At 40.6% G+C, this 8,842-nt stretch overlaps 1 non-coding gene across 1 annotated transcript; it reads right to left on the bottom strand.

Moving 5' to 3' along the window:
• Nucleotides 1-1,665: 1,665 nt before the first annotated feature.
• trnap-agg (transfer RNA proline (anticodon AGG)) lies at nt 1,666-1,755 on the bottom strand. The gene is given in 2 exon segments: nt 1,666-1,701; nt 1,720-1,755. It is a non-coding gene; the product is annotated as a tRNA-Pro (tRNA).
• Nucleotides 1,756-8,842: the final 7,087 nt, after the last annotated feature.

The raw sequence follows: 8,842 nt of genomic DNA, 5'->3' as shown, positions 1-8,842 counted from the left end.
CTTTTGTGAATTAATTTCGATCTGTTTCTTCTGGTTCCTGACTGTACTGCAACTGATATTGGTTTCTCCTTACTGTTGGCATCACAACCTGTGCTGAGTTTGCTGATCACAGCTTGGGAAGAGGTTGCATGTTTGATGATACTGTGCCTTTAAGAAATGTATTTTAATCAAATTTCTTTGTAGGATGTTTCTAGCACGTCCTAGCATTGTAGTGGCACCGAGATGTAGCTGGTATCTTCTAATTGCTACTGAAACATTATGCTAATTTTAATTTGGACTAATGGAGTGTCCTGGGGTTTTATGGTCTTTTGGAGATTGCCAAGTGGAGCTTAACTTAGGAATGATTGACAGATCAGGTAATGCCTGGGGACAGTTTTTTTCCCACAAAAAGTACAAGTTTTTAGTTCCAGTTTGGATGCTGTTAAAAACTGGTGGAAGAAGGCAGTGTCATGGTTCTTCCCTCTCCAGAGGCGTGCTGAAAGTTCCAGGACTGGGAAGCCTCAGAGATTTGTTCCAATATTCAAAGAACCAATACATAGCAAGTATAAAAGCTGAAACCCAGCATCACATGAGTATACTTGTTTTATGTGCCAAGTCTAGAGAAGAGTGTAAGTCTATGGGATGGTGTTTGACTTGGAGCAATATAGATAGTTAACTGTAAAGGTTTATACTATATCATGTTTGAATCTTGGTAATTGGTAAAATTTATGCTAAATCTTTTTATTATATTTTAACTGTGTTCTTAAATAAACTTTGTTTGATAAGAGCTTCCTCGTGGGTCACTTGAATGGAGTGAAACATCTTATGCTCCCCAAGCCAAATTCAAGTGTAAAAACTTAGGGTTCCAGCTAATTTCATAAAACACCTTGGATTCTGGCCTAAGTCTTAACTCATGGCTATAATTGGCCTCAGAGTCCTTGGGCGAGTAAGAAACAGGTTTCCAGTGTCTGTGGTAGAAAAGGGTGTGCATATGAATATTAGGCAAGATAGAAGGAATTTGCATTTTTTATATAGCACAACCTCAGGACATCCCGTAGCTCTTTATAGCCATGATTAACTTTTGAGTTTTTGCAACTACTGTAACGTCAGAAATATAACAATCAATTTGCATAAAAACAGCAATGGGACAAATGACCAGATTATTGTGCCAGTGGTGCTGGAATGGCGATAAATATTGCCCAAAGCACCAGAAAATACTTTGCTCTCCTGGAAGTAGTGCCATGGGATCTTTCGCATCCACTTATAGACAAACAGAGCATCAGTTCAATGTCTCATTTGGAATATGGTACTTCTGACAATGCAGCATTCCCTCAGTCTTGCACTGGAAATGTCAGGTCAAATTATGTGCTTGGGTTTCTGGAGTGGAACTTAAAGCCACAATCAAACTTAGTCTGTGATGACCCCCTGCAGCTGAATAACCTGCTGGCATTCTTCATTGCACTCATACATGAAGACTGGCCACATGGGCAAGGTTCTGTAAGGTGGACGTATACCCCCAGCTAGAGTTAGAGGTGCAGGAGGTGAAGGGAAAAAACTGACAAATGGGTTAAAGCAATAGCTCTGATGTTTAAACAGAATAAACTATGAACCTCTAATAAATGAAGGATCATTAAGAAATTATAGAAAAATTCTGATTATTTCTTTTTGTCATCAGAGTCAAAATTAGGGCTCGTCCGGGATTTGAACCCGGGACCTCTCGCAGTTTAGAATTAGGAATTCCCCTAAGCGAGAATCATGCCCCTAGACCAACGAGCCCTCTGTTAGCTGTAGCTGAAGATTTTTAACTTGTCTCTCACAGAATTGCCACGTCTCTACTACTTCAGGCTGTATATAGGAGCTGTACGGAGGGTGGATCAGATTACACAGACACCCAACAGTAATATAACTCACACACATGTTCCTTGTCAGCTGGGCAGCATCTAACAGAAACATGCAGAGCCGGAATGTAATCTGTACTGAGTCTTATGATCTGAACCAGCTGGTATTTGGATTAATAAAATTAGCCTGTGTGTATATGTGCTGGGGAAATAAGGCACATCAGCCAAAGTTCCTGCTCCTGATCATTGCTCAGCTACCCCTGCTGGACAGTGTGAGGATAGGGTAAAGCTTTGATGTGATGTCCTCCAAAGTCAAATATCTGGTCCGAAAACTTCAAAGATCTCTACTAGGACTCATGAGTCTGAAAGCTGTGGATTCAAGACTTGCTCCATGAGTTTATTGTTTATTTATTAACATCACAAGTAGACTGACATTAACACTACAATTAAATTACTGTGAAAATTCCCCAGTTGTCTCACTCCTGCGCCTGCTCAGGTACACCATGGGAGAACCCAGCATGACCAATGTTCCCAACAAGCACATCTTTCAGGTTGTAGGACGACACCAGAGCAACTGGAGGAAACCCACACAGACACAGGGAGAACATGAATACTCCACACAAGACAGTCACCCAAGCTGGGAATCAAAGCTGGGTTCCTGGTGCTGTGAGGCAGCAGTGCTAATCACTGGGCCATACGTTACACATATAACTGAGGTTAGCACCGTTGGTGATGCTACTTCTTGGAAAAGACATCTGAATAAAACTCCTTGCCATTAGTTGAAGAAGAGCAGGGGAGCTCCCATCCTGTGTCCTGCTCAATATTTTTTTTAACCAATACCTAACACAGATTACCTTCTCCTTACTTGTCTGTAAGCAATCTCTAGGTGAAGTGGTAGTGTTTGGGTTCAAGTCCTAATTCAGGACTTGATGATGACAGGAGGTGTGTTTGTAAAATGGTCAGACAGGTTGATTATCAACGTATAGAAACTTTCAATCAGGTGGTGAGAGTTTCCTGGTCAGCCATATTACAGAAGGCAATGGCAAACCATTGCAATGTTTTGTCAAGCATAATCATGGACCACTCCAATGGAAGTCTGTGGCTGCCAATGCTATAATAGGGCATGGTACCTAATGGAGAAGGCCATTGTCCCCCATTGCTGTTTGTAGAACCATTTAGTCTGTAAGTGGACTGGTTTCTGCACACAGACCACACTCCATAAGTATTTAATTGGTTAAAAGATTTGGATTTTCTGTAACTTGGGAAAATACTTTAATTTCTTTACTCGTTTAAAATGTGAATTATAACACTTTGCAAACTGCGAAATTCATGAAGTTTATTGCCGATCTGTTAACAGGAAAATGTACTGTATAAATAGATAGACGGTTATCTTACAGTGTGGGTGTCATTTTGTCTGAAAGGTAGGGTGGACTGATGAGACTAAGTCCTTGATGAGCAGACTATGGCTGCAGACTCTGTGCTGGCTGTACGTGGAGGCTGTTTCTGTAACCTGAGCATTCCTCCCTCTAATGGCTGCGTGCAAGGAAATCATACAGATGTGGCTGCTGTTAGAGAAATCAAGAAGCAACCCATATGGAGAAGGGCTCGTTGGTCTAGGGGCATGATCCTCGCTTAGGGAGCTTTCAAAGTCAAAATTGCGAGAGGTCCCTGGTTCAAATCCCAGACAAGCCCTGTTTTTCTCTTTCCCTGGATGAATATAAACCATGAATCTCATTGTTATACATCTATTTTACAACGTTTATTTCCTGTATAATTCTACTCCCACCACTCCAGCCTTCTCAAATAAATTTCAACCTTGTGTTCCCGAGCGTCATAGATACAGAAAGTCAACCTTGTCCATCTGCGTTCTCTTCATTCACACTCCCACAATCTTTTACCGTTTCCTTCCTGTTCTTTATAGAATCTTGCTGTGCAGATTTATAACCACTCCAAGGAAAGTGTGTGGGGCAGGGCATTTAGGGTTTAGGAATTTGAGTCATAGAGTCATAAGCTGGAATTTTACTGGAAGGTTGAGCCCAACTTTCTAATTTATGTACAGAATACCACTATTTATGAAACTCAAGATTCCACATGCTTTGCCAATTGTGATCTCAATACCCCCTGGGCCAGCCCAAGATCCTCTGTCCCCGAACATAGTCTAAGAAACATTAAGTCGATATTGCTTCACCTAATATCTTATGTCAAAATACATTACCTCATAGTTCTCTGTATTAAATTCCATCTATCACTTTCTGCCCATTCTACTAATCTAACCTGTTGCAATTGATTAGAATAAACCTCACTGTTTGCCATACCTTAAGACCATAAGACGTAAGAGTAGAATTAGGCCACTCGGCCCATCGAATCAGCTCTGCCATTCAATCATGGCTGATATTTTTCGCATCCCCATTCTCCTGCCTTTTCCCCATAACCCCTGGCTCCCTTATTAATCAAGAATCTATTTATCTCTATCTTAAAGACACTCAATGATCTGGCCTCCACTGCCTTCTGCAGCAGAATTCCACAGATTCATCACCTTCTGGCTGAAGAAATTCCTCCTCGTCTCTGTTTTAAAGGATCATCCCTTTAGTCTGAGGTTGTGCCCTCTGGTTCTAGTTTTTCCTACTAGTCGAAATGTCCTTTCCATGTCCACTCTATCCAGGCCTTGCAGTATCCTTTAAGTTTCAATAAGATCCCCCCTCATCCTTCTACACTCCAAGAACAAGTACAGATCCAGAGTCCTCATCTGACAAGCTCTTCATTCCACACCTCCAAGTTTGGTGACACTAGTAAGTTTTATTCTGCATTCCAATCTCTGAGCCATTTATTTCTAACAGAGATCCTTTGGGAACTCTACTGCCTATCATTCTCCAGTCTGAAAAATAACCATTTAACACCACTCATTGTGTTCTGTCCTTAATCCATCTTTTTTTTATTCAGGCTGATATCGCCCCTCCTATTTTATGAGCCTCAGTTTTTTTAACTAGCTTTTTATGTGTATTTTGTCAAATTCCTTCTTAATATCCATACAAACAACATTCATCGCATTCCCTTCACAAACTTACTCTGTTATGGCACCAAAAGATTCAATCCAACAAATTTGTCCAACATGATCAATCTTTAACAAACCCAGTCTGTGGAGAGTTGCCCCCCCCGATTCCCTTTGACTTCAATTTTACTCGAGTTCCTTGATTCGACGTTTGATCAAATGCAGCCTTTACATTGAGGGAAGCCGCTCTCACCTCATATTTAAAATTCAGCTCTTTTGTCCATTATCACATTAAGCCTCTCATGAGGCCTGGAGCCAAATGGTTCTGCCAACACAAAGCATTAGTGAGCAGGTGATTGGTAAGTGGAAACATTTTCTCTATGTCTAATCTATCAAACATTTGCACAATTTTAAGGACCTCTATGTGCAGCCTTCCCTTTCCAGAGAAAAAAAATTCTAGACTGTCTTTCCTAATTGTTATGGCCTCGCAGTTCTGGTATTATCCTTGTAAATCTTTTTTTGCACCTTCTCCCACACTCTGTATCCTTCTTGTGGAGTAAACACAGTAAAAGGTCTGACAACACCAGGTTTCAGTCCAACCGATTTATTTGATAGTAAACTCACTAGCTTTCGGGTTAGCTCCTTCGTCAGGTGAATGGAGAGTTCTGGCCTCAGACAGAGCATATAAAGCACAGACAGTTTACAACTGTCTGTAAACTGTCTGTGCTTTATATGCTCTGTCTGAGGCCAGAACTCTCCATTCACCTGACGAAGGAGCTAACCCGAAAGCTAGTGAGTTTACTATCAATCGGTTGGACTGAAACCTGGTGTTGTCAGACTTTTTATTGTGTTTACCCCAGTCCAACGCCGGCATATCCACATCCTTCTTGTGTAGCACAGTGGTTAGCACTGCTGCAGCACAGTGCCAAGGACCGGGGTTCAATTCCCGGATTGGATCACTGGCTGTGTGGAGTTTGCATGTTTTCCCCATGTTTGCATGGGTTTCCTCTGGGTGCTCTGGTTTCCTCCCACAGTCTGAAAGATGTACTGGTTAGGTGCATTGACCTGAACAGATGCTGCAATGTGATAACTAGGGAAAATTTCACAGTGACTTCATTGCAGTGTTAATATAAGCCTACTTGTGATTAATAAATAAACTTTACTTTAGCAGTCTGCATAGTATAATATTCCAAATACTGTACCTGACTTAGGATGTTTTGTGGTATGGCTATATAGAATGGATATATTGCCATTTCACAGTACTGGAGGAAACTATTTCCTCCAACCTTCGTTTCCATCCTGAAGCAAAAGCAAAATGATGTGTATGCTGGCAATCTGAAATAAAAACAGAGATGCTAAAAATACTCAGAGGTCAGGCAGAACCTGCAGAGAGAGGAACAGAGTTCACATCTTAGGTCAATGCTCTCCATTGGAGGCGATGGCCTAGTGGTATTATTGTTAGACTATTAATTCAGAAACTCAGCTAAAATTTTGAGGATCCAGGTACAAATCCCACCATGGCAGATGGTAGAATTTGAATTCACTAAATAATATCTGGAATTAAGAACCTACTGATGACCATGAAATCATTACTGATTGTTGGAAAAACCCGTCTGGTTCACTAATGTCTTTTAGGGAAGGGAATCTATCATCCTTACCTGGTCTGGCCTACATATGACTCCAGAGCCACAGGAATGTACTTGATTCTCCACTGCTCGTTGAACAAGGGCAACTAGGGATGGACAATAGATGCTCGCCAGCCAGCGATGTACATGTCCCACAAATGAACAAATAAATTATTTTCTTAGGAATTATACAATGTCAAAAGACCAATGTCTGTCCATTATTATTTATTAAGTGTCACAAGTAACACTACATGAATACTGCAGTGAAGTTACAGTGAAAATCCCCTAGTCATCACTCTGGCACCTGTTTGGATACACTGAGGGAGAATTTAGCATGGCCAATGCACCTAGCCAGCACATCTTTCAGACTGTGGGAGGAAGCCAACGCAGACACGGGGAGAAAATGCAGATTCCACACAGTCACCAAGCTGAGAATTGAACACGGGTCCAGTGTTAACCACTGTGCAACTGTGTCGCCCTAGTTTGCAGTACTACAGACAATGTGTGGATTTTATGGAGTAGAAACCCTCCATGACCCTCCGTGCATGCAATGTCCCAACCCCAACTTTGGAATGATTCTTATGAGAACCAACTGGATTGCTTAGAGACAGTTTATCTATATCAGACAGGGTGAAATTCTTGACCTCCCTAAACTTGCTACCATATGGAGTAATTGAAGCAAATAGCATTGAGGTATTTGGTGGAAACTAAATAAACACTTGAGGGAAAAAGGTATAGATGGTTACATTAAATGGTGAGATGAAGTGGGTGGGAGGAAGCTCATGTGGAACACAAATGCTGGCACAGACTAGGTGAGCTGAATGATTCGGTTTTGTGCTGTAAATTTCTCTGCCAATCAATGTAAATCTTGGGTCAAGTTCAGACAGCAGTGTCCCGGACAACATTTTCAATGTGATGGCATCTACCTACTTAGGCGTGGATGGATTGTACCCAATGTGTATGTCATTTCCATATTGAACATGTCCATTATGGATGAGGAGACCAATTCATGAATGGCTGTACCTTCCACAGCTCTCTTTGCAGTTTCAAAATCACTAGTTTTACTCTGACCATCATTTTGTAGTTTGAATTAATATGTTCTTAAGCATTCTGTACTAAATTGATAGAAACCATTTTAATAAAATCTAAATCAATATTATCGGCAACCAGCTAGATCAGTTAAGTAGACAGCCTTAATTATGAGACAATTAAAGAACAAATAATTCATTTATAGATACGTTAGAAAGGCTGGAAATGTAATTTGGAATACAAAAAAGTTTATAACTTTTATAATTATAAACATATTATTAACACTTGATTAAACATATTATTAACTGCTGCCTTACAGCATCAGGGACCCGGATTTGATTCCCAGCTTAGATCACTGTGCAGAGTCTGCACGTTCTCTGAGTGGGTTCCCTCCAGATGCTCTCCTTTCTTTCTCCAGTCCAAAGATGTGCAGGTTAGGTGGACTGGCCATGTTAAATTCTCCCTCAGTGTGCCGTAGTGTGGCAACTAGGGGATTTTCACAATAACTTCATTGCAGTGTTAACGTAAGCCTATTTGTGACACTAATAAATAGACTTTAAAAACTATCTGCACACATTCCCCCCCCATGACGTGCCAGAGCAGCACACTGGTAGCAATATACCCCTGGTTATTACAGTTGCCCTCATGTTATATTCAGATTTTTGTGCCTCTTGTGGAACAGAAATTCTGAAAAGGACAAAATGGCCTATTTCAATACTTTCGATTCAATATATTTCGATGCAATCCTTACTAAACAAGAACTATCAATCTCAGCCTTGAGAATCTTACTTGACTCAGCATTCAGAGACATTTGGGAGAGAGAGTTCCAGATTTCTACTACACTTTGTGTGAATAATTGCTTCCTGATTTCACTCCTAAATGGGCTAACCTTAATTTTAAATCTGACCTCTCTTGTTCTGGATTTCTCCAGTGGAGTTCCTCTCCATTTCCTCTACCCTCTTGAATCCTGTAATCAGTATAAAGACTTCAGCCACTCAAACTTCTAAACTTGAGGGAATAAAAGCCAAGTCTACACAATTTCTTTCTTAATTTAGTCTTTTGAAAAGAAAGACCTACATTTCTATAGTGCCTTTTTACCACTCCAGGAGATGCAACTACCTTACAGCCAATTTATTAAACTGTAGTCACTGCTGTAATATAAAAAATATGGAAAAAAATGTGATCACAACACCACAAAGAGCAATGTGATAATGACCAGATCATTTTTTTTTTAGTGATGTTTATTATATTGGCCAGGACAATGGGGTTAACACTACTTTGAAATGGTGCCATGGGATCCTTTATGACTGCATGAGAAAGCAGAGAGAATCTCAGTTTAATGTATCATTCAAAAGATGGCAATGTTGATACTGCAGCATTCA

Source organism: Carcharhinus amblyrhynchos, chromosome 19, assembly GCF_965287045.1.
Source record: "Carcharhinus amblyrhynchos chromosome 19, sCarAmb.v2.hapA, whole genome shotgun sequence".
Taxonomy (NCBI): Eukaryota; Metazoa; Chordata; class Chondrichthyes; order Carcharhiniformes; family Carcharhinidae; genus Carcharhinus; species Carcharhinus amblyrhynchos.
Note: the sequence above shows the minus strand (reverse complement) of the source record. Positions and strands in the feature narration are given on the sequence as shown.